This window comes from Eumetopias jubatus, unplaced genomic scaffold (assembly GCF_037043125.1).
Source record: "Eumetopias jubatus isolate StellerSeaLion01/CBP00866 unplaced genomic scaffold, mEumJub1_p1.0 scaffold_6, whole genome shotgun sequence".
In the NCBI taxonomy this organism is placed as follows: Eukaryota; Metazoa; Chordata; class Mammalia; order Carnivora; family Otariidae; genus Eumetopias; species Eumetopias jubatus.
In genome coordinates, this window is record NW_028274812.1 from 103573321 (window position 1) to 103587673 (window position 14353).

Sequence of the window (14353 nt, forward strand, 5' to 3'; positions counted from 1 at the left end):
TGCGGGAAGGGCATTCTGGACCAATGACAACGTGGTGCAAAGATCCTGAAGCTAGGACGTTCCAGGAACACTAAGGAGGCCAGAGAGGCTGAGTTGAGTGACAAGGGGGAGGGTGGGAGGAACTAGGGTCAGAGAGGGAATTGCACAAGGGGGTGAGAGGGTTGGAGACAGGACAGAGAGAGAGGACCTTTAGGCCATTGAAAGAACTTTGAGAGTCGATGGCTGTAGTTATGTAGGAATTTTTCATTTAATACCATTTTTGGTGAGCAGATATGAAGGATGCAATGGTGTGGCTGTGTAGGAAAGGAAACTAACAAGTGCCCATTTACGCAGAAGTACATTTATTTTTTTTTTAAGATTTTATTTATTTATTTGACAGAGAGAGACACAACGAGAGAGGGAACACAAGCAGGAGGAGTGGGAGAGGGAGAAGCAGGCTTCCCACTGAGCAGGGAGCCCGATGCGGGGCTCGATCCCAGGACCCTGAGATCAGGACCTGAGCCGAAGGCAGACGCTTAACGACTGAGCCACCCAGGCGCCCCCAGAAGTACATTTCTTTAAGTAGGGTGTTGAGATGGTGGTGTTTGTCTGCTGTGGACTCAGATCTTGTCTTTCTTTCAGCCCCTTTTCTACCCACATCTCACTCCCTCACTTAGTTCAGACTCCGTTCCAATGGTGCCTAGTCAGTGAGGCCTTCTCTGACTACTTCATCTGAAATGGCACCTCTCCCTCTCTAGTCCCTTATCCTGCTTTATTTTTCTTCGAAGCACTTAGCATTGCCGCCATTATAGCATAGTTGGGAGTCAATGGGTCGGCTTGTCTTCTATTTTAACAGCATCGTTCTGGCTACTATGTTGAGAATATATTGAAAGGATGTGAACAAAGAGGCAAGGAGACTAGTTATTGATAGAATGTTGTTTCTCAATGGCTGCAATATAATAGTTCAGAGTTCATTTGGAAGATCTTGTACACTTGTTAATATCATTACCCTATTTAACAATAGGCACCAGGAGTTCATTATGGGCATACACGTTCTCTATTCTTAAACAATCCTGAGAAATACAATGTACTATCTGACAATTGTCTTCTGAATTTTTTTGTTTAAATTATACAGAACAAGAAAAGACACTGAGAAAACACCCCCCTAACTGAGCAATAGCACTGGGCTAAGAAGAGACAAATTTATTGTGTTGTCAGCTTTGAGGTTCACGAAAAAAAGCTGCCATCTTCCGCCATGGTAAATAGATATCTGTATTAGATACATACAGCCTTTCGTGACAAGGATTAGAGAGGACAGAATTTTTATTTATTTATTTATTTATTTAATTTTTTTTTTTTAAGATTCTATTCATTTATTTGACAGATAGAGACAGCGAGAGAGGGAACACAAGCAGAAGGAGTGGGAGAGGGAGAAGCAGGCTCCCCGCCGAGCAGGGAGCCCGATGCAGGGCTCGATCCTAGAACCCTGGGACCATGACCTGAGCCGAAGGCAGACGCTTAATGACTGAGCCACCCAGGTGCCCCAGAGGACAGAACTTTTAGAGTCAACTCCTCAGTACCACTTATTTGTTCTGCCTCTGGGGCTTCTGATACTTTTAGGCCTAAGAACCCTCCCTGGGACTTGTCTTCCTTTTGCTGAATAGGAACACAAAGGACAGCTTGCCTTGTCGGATGCTTCAGCTCTGCAGGATCTGGAATGAAATTGCACTTCTGCAGGGGACCAGAAGTTGTGGAGCTTTGCCCCGAAGAGGGTCTTACAGCGACCAACCCCATCTCGGGGGCAGGGTCTGTGCTGCTGTGAGGTAAAGTCTGGACCAGGTGGTGGGGTGGACGAAGGCATAAAGATTTCAGTTCTGCTCAGTCACTGAATGATTCCTAGTTATGGGGTACTCATTTTATCTCTCTAGTCCTTAATTTCCTCAACTTTGATCAGGGAAAGGCATGATACATTTAGTGAAAAAAAACGAGCTGCAAAATAATGTTTCTAGTAGGATCCCTTTTCCTTATTTGTCTTGATAATATAAAAAACAAACCCTTTGTATTTGTGTTGTGAGTGTCACAAACATACACTATATAGATATATGGAGGATGTGACACACAGATTTATACATATGTGTCTAGATCTACATAAAGATACAGTTATACATACATGGATAAACACAAAGAGAGCTTTTCACCAAATGCTTGGCTCTTTGGCTCCTGAGTCTCTCTTTTCATTACTGGCACTAAGCTGGCTGGGCCAGGGATTGCTCCTTCCCCCAGAGAAGGGTGGTGAATCTGCACTCCGACTCAATTTCCCCCAAGACCATCGGTTGCTAGCAAATAATGGTCCTAGACTCTAGTAACGGAGCGGGAACCCACACTCATCCTTTGGGTCCCCAGGCTCAAGGCTATTTTTTCCCATTTGCAAGCACATCCCAATACTTGCCCCATAAAAAGGAAGAGTTACAGAGGGTGGGATCCCTCTAGACAGCCCCAGGGGGTGTCTAGTTGTACCCAGCCCAAGTTTATTGGTGTACGGAAGAGAAGAAGGGGCCCTTATAATTGCTTCCTTTCTGTCCTGAGTTCCACCTTGCACTAAATGATACCTGCAGGTGCTCAAGAGCACTTGGATTGATTGGCATTCAAAGTGTTGACATGAAAGTGGGAGTAGGGTGTGTTGGGTGGGGGTGGGGGGTTGAAATGGAGGTGATGAGGAGAAAGATTATTAACGTCCCTATACGTTTATAGCATACTTTTGTAGGCTTTTATTTGTTAAAATGAGCATACATTGTGAGTTAAAATCTAGTCAATCAAAGTAGACACTAAAGAGACTAAGCACTTTCCAAATGCAAAGTATGATCATCACTTCAAGGTATAGGCTGACTTGCTGTCCTGTAGCCTTTCATGTCATGAGGAGCACTTTGCCAAGCACTTGTGCTTTGCTTAGGCTGGTCACACTGATGGTTATAAACTTGGGGCTATTTCCCAAGACGCGTTGTTAGTGGATTTGCAAAAGAGAAACATTTTGATGTTCACACAGAACATTTTAAAAAGTAAAGACACTGAGCTTTTAAAGACACTTTAAAAAAATGAGGTAATTTTAGAAAGAAATTAAAGCTTTTGGGTACCTAAGCCAAGAGTAAATTTAAAGAATTAAAAAGGTAATTGGACTGAAACTGGGTTAATAAAACCAATTTTTCAGAGCTAAGGGAATCACCGGGAAAGGAGAACAATTTGACCGCGGAGCATCCCAGACATTGTCTGGCCTTTCTGACCCTTCAGCTTCTGGTTCTTCTTCATTGATTCTTCAGGATTACATCTTTTACAAACCAGATCTGACCCTGCAACTCTACACTATAATTGTTGGCCCTCATTTGACCTGTACTCTTTTAAAGTTAAAGTTCATGTGATCTTAGTTTCTTTGGATACTCATTTTCCTACATTCAGATTCCTACCTTACTACTTCTCTCCCAAACTCAAAAAACATGGCTGTGGTCACACTTTTAAATCATATTGTATCTATTTATTTATTTTAAAAAGATTTTATTTTTTTACTTATTTATGAGCTAGAGAGAGTGGGGGAGGGGTGGGCAGGAATAGGGAGAAGCAGCCTCCCTACTGAGCACAGAGCCTGACGCGGGGCTCCATCCCCGGACCCTGAGATCATCACCTGAGCAGAAATCAAGAGGGTGATGCGTAACAGACTGAGCCACCCAGGTGCCCCTATACCTATTGAAAAATGAGATTGTCATTGTGTTTTTCAGTTTTTGATGTTGCTGTCAAAGGCAGTCCATTCTTTTAATTCTATTGCCCATGTCCCATGTGAGATTTTGTAGACAGAACTGCGTTGATGTCATTGAATCTAAAGATGAGGCTCTGACACCAGAAATACATCTGCACCAAAAAGTTAAGCATTTTGCATGGTTTTCATTGCTTGGGTAAAGTAAGCCAATAACTGATGTTGTTTTCCATTTCCTAGGTCTTCTTAAGGGGAGATTTTAAAAGACCTGGCTTGAAAAATGCACGTGTGTGTGTGTGTGTGTGTGTGTGTGTGTGTATGTGTGTGTGAATTCAAATGGCAGGCAATTCATCAACATGGATTGTATAAGCTTTTACTCTCTGTGGTAAAAATTTCAGAAACTTAAAACACTGTGCTAAACTGTTAGTAAGACTTCTTAGAAACACCCAATCTATGATTTATTTCCTCATCCTTCCTCCCATTATTTGAGAAACACATTGGCAAACGTAATTTCTTTCATTTTCCTATCTCTTTTCACATTTTATCCCTTCAGGTTACTGTTTTACAGATGATTTATTTATATTGCCTATTGTAGTTCCCAAACCTCACAAGGCTTATGTTTATGCATTTAAATCTTCTGGGACTCCACCAGAGTGATTGCTTTCATTGCATTCAATATTCATCCTTTCCATATCAACGAGTTTCTAGGAGACTTTCCACAAGGTTCTTGGAGCCAGTGCATTTTCCTGCAATTTTTTCTTGGAATGATTTAGGACTTGAGAATAATCATAAGAAGAAAAAAAAAAAAGAAAGAGCTACCCATCTAGGATATGATTAAAATCATTAAAAACAAATAATACATTGTATGTTAAAAAAAAAAAGAAGATAGTAGGAAGGGAAAAATGAAGGGGGGGAAATCAGAGGGGGAGATGAACCAAGACAGACTATGGACTCTGAGAAACAAACTGAGGGTTCTAGAGGGGAGGGGGGTGGTGGGTGGGTTAACCTGGTGATGGGTATTAAAGAAGACACGTATTGCATGGAGCGTTATACGTGGTGTTATACGCAAACAATGAATCATGGAACATTACATCAAAAGCTAATGATGTAATGCATGGTGATTAACATAATAAAATAAAATTTAAAAAAATGAGGCTGGCTTTACAAGATAATTTTCATCAAAAATTTGTAATTTTAAAAAATTTCAGAAAGTATAGTGTTTGAGTTTTTTTTTTTTTTTTTTTTTTTTTTAGTTTGGCAGGTAGACAGAGGTGTGCTGTGAGACAATGATCAGATTTTTCCAAATCACATCTCTTAGTTCACATTCTTGGCAGAGTGTTCGCAGTAATCCATCTTTGAGGGCTACACCTGAAAATAGTAAATATGAGGTCTTAAAGCTTTTAAACTGGTGGGTTTGATTTTGGTGTGCTAACTCCTTTCTTCGATGTTTCATTTTAAAAATGCTTCTCTTAAAATTTACTCTCCCTTACACAGGGATGAATTAAACCAATTAAAAGTGTACACATGGGATCCTTTCTGGACTTTAAAATTCAGAGATTGTTTGCAACAAAAAATAAGTAGAGTGGAATTTTATTTTATTTTTTTTAAGATTTTTATTTATTTATTTGACAGAGAGAGACACAGTGAGAGAGGGAACACAAACAGGGGGAGTGGGAGAGGGAGAAGCAGGCCTCCTGCGGAGCAGGGAGCCTGATGCTGGGCTCAATCCCAGGACCCTGGGGCCATGACCTGAGCCGAAGGCAGACGCTCAATGACTGAGCCACCCAGGCGCCCCAAGTAGAGTGGAATTTTAATAGCCCCTGCAAAGACCAACCTATACAGCCCTGGTTTCTCTAACTAGGAAAAGATTCCTGAAAACAAAATATCCTGGTAGTATTTTATGTTGAAAGGGAAAAGGGAGACCCATGAGGCTTGGGGTGTTCTAGACAGAGGTACAAAATCTCTACCTCCTAAGTGGATGGGGTCTTTGAGTGACATCATCAAGTTAAATGCCATGAGGAGAACAAGTTTCAGCAGGACTGAAGGCAGTTGATGTCTCTCACTTGAATGGATACCCAAAATTATTGGGTTTTAATTATAGGGTCTTGTTTAGATACTGTTGCCATTTATAATTTGTGTCACTGATTTGCATAAGTATATAGAGTTCATCTTCATTATTCATGGATTCTGTATTTGCAAATTTGCTTATTTGCTAAAATTTATTTGTAACCCCCAAATCAATATTCGCAGTGCTTTTGTAGTCATTTACAGATGTTCCTAGAGGGTGAAAAATTTGAGTCACCTGAGGCCACATGTTCCCAGCTGAGGCTGAATAATGGAGAAGAAAAAAAAAATCACCCAGAAAGAAAGACTATTATCACTGTTATCACTGTTACTCTTCTACCATTTTTCAGATACATATGCATTCACAAAGTTGGGACATAATGTAAGGCAGTTTTGTGTCCTTTTTTTAAACTAAACATGTTATTACCATTTTCTATCCTTCAAATACTGTTCCGAAGTCGAATTTTAATGGTTGTATTCATTCTTAGCCTCACACAGCAAACCTGGAAACCTCCTGGGCTAACTTAAGCCTCATTTTCTCCCTTCAAAGAGTTTGGGGGTTTGCATCCTAGTACTACTTGAAGGAGAGTCTCTTTAGAAAGTCTAATGTAAATGTGCTTTTACAGTTTTCTCTGGAGTTCTCAGGGACTAAGTGTAAGAACATAAAGTGCAAACATTTTGGAAGCCAACTGGGAGTACCTTGGGAAAATGTATGCTTAAGGAGAAACATGTGCACAAAGAGAAAAACATTCAAAGATGCTCAGTTTAGCCGTCCTTAAAACAAAAACAGTAAAAATAGTAAAACAGTAAAAAATTGCAACTAACCAAAGCGGCCATCAATAAGGGAGTGGATAATAAACAGTGATATATTTACGTGATGGAAGACTATGGAGCCATGAAAAGAAATGGGATGGAACTGTTCAGGTCATCATGGGTAGATCTCAAAAGCAGAGTGCTGAATGAAAATAGTAAGTGGCAGGACAGTACCTTCAGTTCACTTATGAGCGTCTGATTCACAGATGCACAAGGGTAGTAAATAGAAAAGGAAGGACGCACAGCAAAATCATGACAGCATGCTCTTCCTGCCTCTGGACTCAGAGCTGTTCCTGGCTGTGCAGCAAGGGTGGAGGGAGCTGTCAAAGCCCCCGGACTTTGGACAGTGGTTTCCAGACTGAGTCTCCAGCTTCTAGTCAGGACTTGTTTCCCACTGTGAAGTTTCCACTCCAGCTTCGGCTGCTCAGGACTTTGTCGGCGCACTGCCCCATGGCGCATCTGCGTGGGCAACACGAAAGAAGCTAAGCCACGTCTTCAGATTTCCTGCCATCGCCATGCGTCTGGCCGAGGAGAGCTGTGGCTTCTTCAAAGATTTTGGCGCATTGCTCCTAGCATCACCCTCTTTCAGCACACCCTCTTCCTGGCTGCCTCCTGCTCTTGAGCCTAATCTCAACTCTCGGGGGGTCGGTCATAGCTGGCAATTTTGTCTGCCTCTCATACTTTCTCATCTTCCTTCTTCAGGGTATAGCTCTCATATGGGTAATTGTTCCCTTTATTCCCCCTGTGATCTTGATGAGGCTCCTCTCCCCGCCCCCTGCAGTCACGTGACCCAAAGCAGGACCAATCAGGGCCTTATCTGAAATTCCTCGAAAGGAGGTGGAAAAAAAAAGTCTTGGGTGTGTGTGGACCTAAGGCTGGGGCTCCCCGAAGCAGACTTAGTCTACAAGGCGGAGGAAGCCTGTGTGGATAAACAGGCAGGGTGCGTGATGGTTGATGGAGGAAGAGAGAATGACTCCGGGTGTTAGGGAGTCCCTCTCTCCTGAGGCTTGGTTCTGCAGCTCCCTCTTGAGGCACGTGAATTGCGCTAGTATCCTTCCCAGAGGAGTCAGCCAACACCTTTCCTTTTTATTTCCCCTTTTAAACTAGCTTGAGTGGGATGCCTTACTTTTGTGATGTAAAGAGCCTCACTTAGCTGCCCCATCATTGCCTGTCCTCTGGTGAAGTGTCCAATTTTCACATAGTTCTCTACTACTCTCTTCCAGTCCTTCCACAAAGGACGCGGTCTCTCCTGGTGACTTTTCCTGGGCTCGTCTCTCCTCTTTCCAGCATCACCCACACCCACAGCTTGGTCTTTTCCAGTAACATGTTTATACACATATACATATATTTTATGTATATAATAAATATATTAAGAAGATATATTTTATATAATATAACTTTATTTCACACATTATATATTTGTTATATGTATTTATATATATTATAATATATATATATATTTTAACATAAAGTTGGGATCTACAGATGCTGTGGCAGACCAGTGGAAGAAATGTTTTACACCCCCAAAGAGGACACACCCTACCTTTGTGTAATCCAGTATTTCACAAAGGAGCCTTATGGTTCTACTTCAGAGATCTCCAGACACTCCCATCATGGAACCTCTCTACTTTTTACAGTGCGTTGGAGGATCTTTATTTTTATAGCAGCTTTATAGTAGGTGGTACAGGTTTTCTTACAGGGTGAGATCTGCTATTGTTGAGAAGAAGCTCAATTAAAGCCACTCCCTGAGGAAAGTGTGCCTATCACTCCAAGGCAGAAGAGCTAGGGAGAATGGTGGTGGGGGTATTCAGGAATGGCCTATGCCATAATAGAAGTTGGCCAGTTCATGACCAGGTATCACCTGTAATTTCTGGAGCCACAGAATGCTTTGGTGTGAATGACATTTGTGTGGAATTTTTTTTTTTTAAAGTATGCTCTGTGGAGCCCAGTGTGGTGCTTGAATTCATGACCCTGAGATCAAGACCTGAGCTAAGATCAAGGGTTCGACACTTAACCAACTGAGCCACCCAGGTGCCCCCATGTGGAACTTCTAAAGGACTAGACATTCTGTAACTTGGCAGCACATTTGGGTGGATGGTGGTGGATAGAATTAACTCAGGGAATTGGCAGAAATATTAGGTAGTACTTGCATAGGTATGGAGATTAAGGGTTTAAAACAAATTAACAAGATAACTGCTTGGCAGCAAAGTATGAGAAACTCCAGACATCTGTCACAAAAAAAAAAGACACTTTGTTAAACTTTACTTCAATAATCTTGTAAAAGGCTGTGTCTTGGTATGTGCTTGAGTTTGTTCCTAAGAACAAGCTGCCTCAAACAGTAACTGTATCTGTTAATATGTGAAAACAGGTTGCTAGGCCTAATCTTGTCAGCAGAGAAAGATACAGTATTTACATGACCAATAAACTCTTTTTTTTAAAAAAAAGATTTTATGTATTCATTTTAGAGAGAGAGAGTCTGAGTGGGGCGGAGCAGAGGGAGAGGAACAAGCAGACTTCACACTGAGCGTGGAGCAGGATGTGGGGCTCAATCTCATGACACTGAGATCATGTCCTGAGCCGACATCAAGAGTCAGATATGCTTAACCCACTGAGCCACCCAGGTGCCCCCATGACCAATAAACTCTAAATGGCATCTAGAAACCTAAGACAAGAGAAGTCGTTTGATTCTTTCCAAGGTGATACACTGTCAGGAAACCCGTGGAAAGGGAAGATAACCTACTAATTTCTGTGCCTTTGTGTATTGGGCTTCTGTGCACCACGTGTCTCTTAGCCTTTTAGCTTCTGTCATGTAAAGGAAAACTAAGACAGGGCTAAGAGAGAGTCACAGAAGAGAGGCAATGTCTTTATCCCAGCAAATCTACTGCCAGGAAGGGAGGGAGAAACCGAGGGTTAGCTCATTGCAAAGGCTCTGGAGAATCTGGGTCTTTACTCCCCAGAATTCCACAGAGTTGAGTAAGCAACTGAGAAAAATTCTGAGAATCGAGTCAAATTAGTGAGAACAAAGGGTTAACTGTTTCTCTTTGGAACCTAAGGAGGAAAGTGGACCAAAGCAAAATGATTTAGGATCATAAGAATTTAATAAGAATGAGTGAAGAAAAGACAAAATGTTTATTTCTATTCTTAATCCCTTGTTGACAGACTTAGTATAGTTTAATAATACTTGATGGAGTTAGCTATTTTTATATGTGGTTCTGTTTTTATTTTATTTATGCCAAAATTTCCAACTCGAGCAAACCACGTCCATGGCAAAGGATTCCTGTTTCTCCAGGAGCTTAACCAAACCCACGGCTGTTTTCCTGGTGTCTAGAGACTTTCAGTAAGCAACATAGCTGAAGAGGAAATAACCTTTCTGGCATTAAGTTAACAACCTAAAAATACGGCATAATGGTATGCCATACTCCCACTCTCAGACATCTTTGCTCTTCCTGTTATTCTAGCAACTTCTTTTTCTTAAATTCAGGGGGATAGCAGTGTGGGAAGCTGGAGTCTAGGATAACCATAGTGACTTTGATTTCTAGCTGTGAGGAAGAACATGCCCAAGTGGCCATTCCTCCAGCACCTTGATATCTATTGGAGCAGGAGATAACTATAGAGATCAGGGAGACAGGACCTGGCGAGCATCCAAGCTGACAGCTGGATACTTCCTGCCAGTGCATTCTAGGGACAGCTGGCCTCCGACATCCTCTGCAGTGGCCAACAGAAACGAATGGGGTCAACTCTGAAGAATAATTACTTCTCAATCGGGAGGGGGGACAGGTTCACTGTTAAGTGAATGTGGACATTTTCAAGACTAGAATATCACAAATAAAGGCAGCAGAGTGGAGTAGAGAGGGCATGAATGGGCTTTGGAATCAGACAGGGCTGAGCTAAAATCTAGGCTTCCCCAGTAACTAGTGGAGTCATATATAATTTGTCACAAAATTATGAGACACAAATTTGAGACCCCAAATTTTCGCTGAGCGAAATCCCTAAAAATTCACTGTCTGTCAATTTCTAAAATGTCTCAGCTCTTCCTGTGCCCCTCAACCCATTGTTAATATTTTCAACCTTTAAATCATTTTTGTATTTAGCTTTGACACAAACCACTGGGCTCTTAATATAGATTAGGAAGGATTCTCTAGAGAGACAGAGCCAACCTGATATATATAGGAAGAGATTTATTATAAGGAAATTGGCTGAGAAGTTCCACAATCTGCAGTCTGCAAGCCAGAGACCCAGGAAAGCCAGTGGCGAAATTTAGTTTGAGTACCAAGGCCTGAAAACCAGGGGAACCAAGGGCAGAAGAAGACGGATGTTGCCGCTCAAGCAATCCGGCAGGCAAAGCTGGATTCTTCCTTTCTCTGCCTTTTGTTCTGTTCAGGTTCTCAACAGATTGTGCGAAGCCCACCTGCCCTGGGGAAGGTACCAACTTATTGATTCTACTGATTCAGATACTAATTTGATCTGGAAATACCCTCACAGACATTCCCAGAAATAATGTGTAGCCAAATATCTGGCCTCCTTGTGATCCAGTCGAATTGACCATAAAATTAATCACCACATAATATACATACTGTTGGTATACTTATCAAATTATCATATTTTTCCTGTTTCCATGATGAAAAAAATAGGCTCCATAAGGGAAGTTAGAAAAGATTTTATCTTATATCTCTTTATCTCCTCTTCAGCAAAGAAGATTCGTCCACTGTTGGGACTCCTTTGATCATTCCTGGACGTTTAGCATCCCTGAGCCTCAACACTAAATACTAGTAGCATCTGTAAGACATGGTGACCACAAAAATGCTCTTACAAATTTCCAAGGCTCCTCATAAGGATGGTACAACCTTTGACTGAAAATCATTACAATGTCTAATATATTGTAAATGTATGTTCAGTAAACCTAAGTTTATTTGTTCAGCATTATGATTGTTTCATTTGTTGCAGTAGGGACATCTCGGTCTAAAATCCGTTACTTTTTCAGCAAACAAACAAACAAAATATTCGAGAAATTGGTTCATTTGTTATTTTTTCAATTCTGGTTCTACCCACTAATCTTTGTGTATCCTTTATGTTTGTGTTGCAGTTGACATTCTCTGAAATGCAGATCTGAGGAAGATGCTGTACAGTTTTGTGTGTGTCTATGGGTTTGTTTGTTTGTTTTTTTTTTTTTTTTACTTAGGGAGTGCTTTGGGGACGGTTGAGGGAAAGGAAGAAAGTAGGATTAAACAGAGGGAGAAGTTGGCAGAGTGTGATTCAGACTCAAGAAAGGCGAGAGCCAATTCCACAGATGGCCCTTCAGAGTTGTCCCAAGCTGGAGCAAGAGAGCCAGACCTTATATCCTATGCCAATCGGTCCTTGCGTGTACACTGTAGAAATGCCGTGAGCTGGGTTAAGGTAGCTCTTTTCAGCAGAGGAGAGCTGAGGTCTCTTTGTGGGTTTTCATGGTTCTGGGGGCCAGAAGTCCAAAATCAGTGTGTCAGCAAGGCTCCGTTTCCTCTAAAAGCTCTAAGGTTGAATCCTTCTTTGCCCCTTCCAGGCTTCTGGTGGCTCTGAGCATTCCTTGGCTTGGGCAGCATAACTCCAATCTCTGTCTGTTATTACATGGTCTTTCTCTTCTTATTTGTGTCCCCTCTTCTGTCTCTTATAAGGACATTCATCATTGGATTTAGGGTTCCACTTTTATGATCCAGAATGATCTCAGCTCAAATTCTTTAACTTAATTGCACTTACAAAGATCCTTTTTCCAAATAAGCTCACAACACCAGAAAAATACACACTAAACAAATCAGAAGTTAACAGAAACCAAAAAAAAAAAAAAAAAAAAAGAGAGAGAAAGAAAGAGAAAAATGAAACCAGAAGTAGAACAGAACACAACAATAAACTAGATCCTGGGTGTTATTTTGGTCTGTTTGTCCTAGAAGAAACTAGATTCCAGAATAGGAAAGAAAAATTTATATACATACAAAAATAAAATTGAATATAATGAAAGGAACCCAAAATGAAAAAAAATATATTTATAATGTAAATGTAAAAACAAAAATTTAAAAAGACTTAAAAAAAGAATTGATAAAATAAGAAAATAGCTTGCAAAAAGTGGTCACTTTTCTATTTGTAGAATTGCAGCAGTTCTTTTCTCAGATCTCTGGTTAATTTCGCAGGTGTTCAGAATGATTTGCTATCTAGCTGAATTCCAGGGACCAGAAGAAATTAGGGTCCCCCACTCCTCTGCCATCTTAACTCCTTTCTAAATAAGTTCACATTCACAGGTTCCAGAGGCTAGAACATTTTGGGGAGCCATCATTAACCCCTTACAAGGGGTTAAAGGTAAACGTTCCAGCTTTCTTACATAGATCAAATATGCTAATTTTCAAAAGGAAAGAACTTTGATGTGAAATGTAATGTCACCTCGGGGGTCAGTTTTGAAAATTTGAGAGTGACAACGCTGGGGTGTTACTGGTACAGTGGCAAGGGTTTGGCATGCTCACTGCCTTGCCATGTATGGGACACTCTGGCATAAAGAAGGACTGACCCATGTTCTTTTTTTTTTTTTTACAAGATTTTATTTATTTATTTGAGAGAGAGAATGAGATAGAGAGAGAGAGCATGAGAGGGGGGAGGGTCCGAGGGAGAAGCTGACTCACTGCTGAGCAGGGAGCCCGATGTGGGACTCGATCCCGGGACTCCAGGATCATGACCTGAGCCGAAGGCAGTCGCTCAACCAACTGAGCCACCCAGGCGCCCAGGACTGACCCATGTTCTATACAACTTTTCAAAATCCTACCCAACTTGCATATGTCCCCTAGGTCACTGATGTAGGTGAAAAACCTATTTATCATCATCTGGGTCGAGCACATAACTCCATCTTATGAACAACAAGGAGGTTAGATCATCTGTGAATTCGATTTCAGAGTAGTGAAAGGGGCATTAAAAAATATTTATTGTAAAAGGGAGTTATTGGGTCTGATAGGGTTGAAAGTCACTTACAGGAAAAAAAAAAAATCCCCCTAAGGTGGTGTTCTCAAATCTTTTAAGTGAATTTTCTAGTTGGGAGTATTTTATTAGCATTTCCTAAAATAATTACAACTGTCAGCTTCTCCTTGAGTGATGCATATTTGGATCCAAGCACAGTTCGTGGCAGTGTGTTGGAAACCATTTAGAGCTCCTGGAATGGGAAGTGGAGTACTTTGTAGCGAGACCTCATCCGCAGTCCTGTTGAGTGGCCATGGAACGTGGTGACCAGCCTCTCTGACACTTAATTTTATTATCTTTCATATAGAAATGTCATACATCAAGTGATTGTTGTCTAAAGATTAATCTGATTAATCAAATTATCCCCAAATAAGTGATGAGGATGTACTTAAATACTAATGAGATACTGAGAGTTAGGAACCCTCTGAACAGAAGGAAGCTCATCAAGGCTGATGTCTTTCTCTGTCCCACAGCCTACCAGTGCAGGCATTTGAAGATAAGAAAGTGGGGGAGTATAATAATCCATCTTCAAAACCAAACTCTCCAGTGGCGCTCCTATAATTAACTCCATTAATGGTAGACTATGACGTATGTTTTTAACATCTGTTCTCCTACTCTCAGATTGAGTGTACAATATCTTTTGAAAGAATTGGAAAAGGAATGCCAGGGAACCCAAGGCCTGAAAGATGCAGCTCCTGGTGGTTGGGTGGCCTTCAGATGGAATCTCTACCACGGCCTAAAAGACTCTACCAAATCTGGCTTCCTGCCATAATCTCCCCACCCACT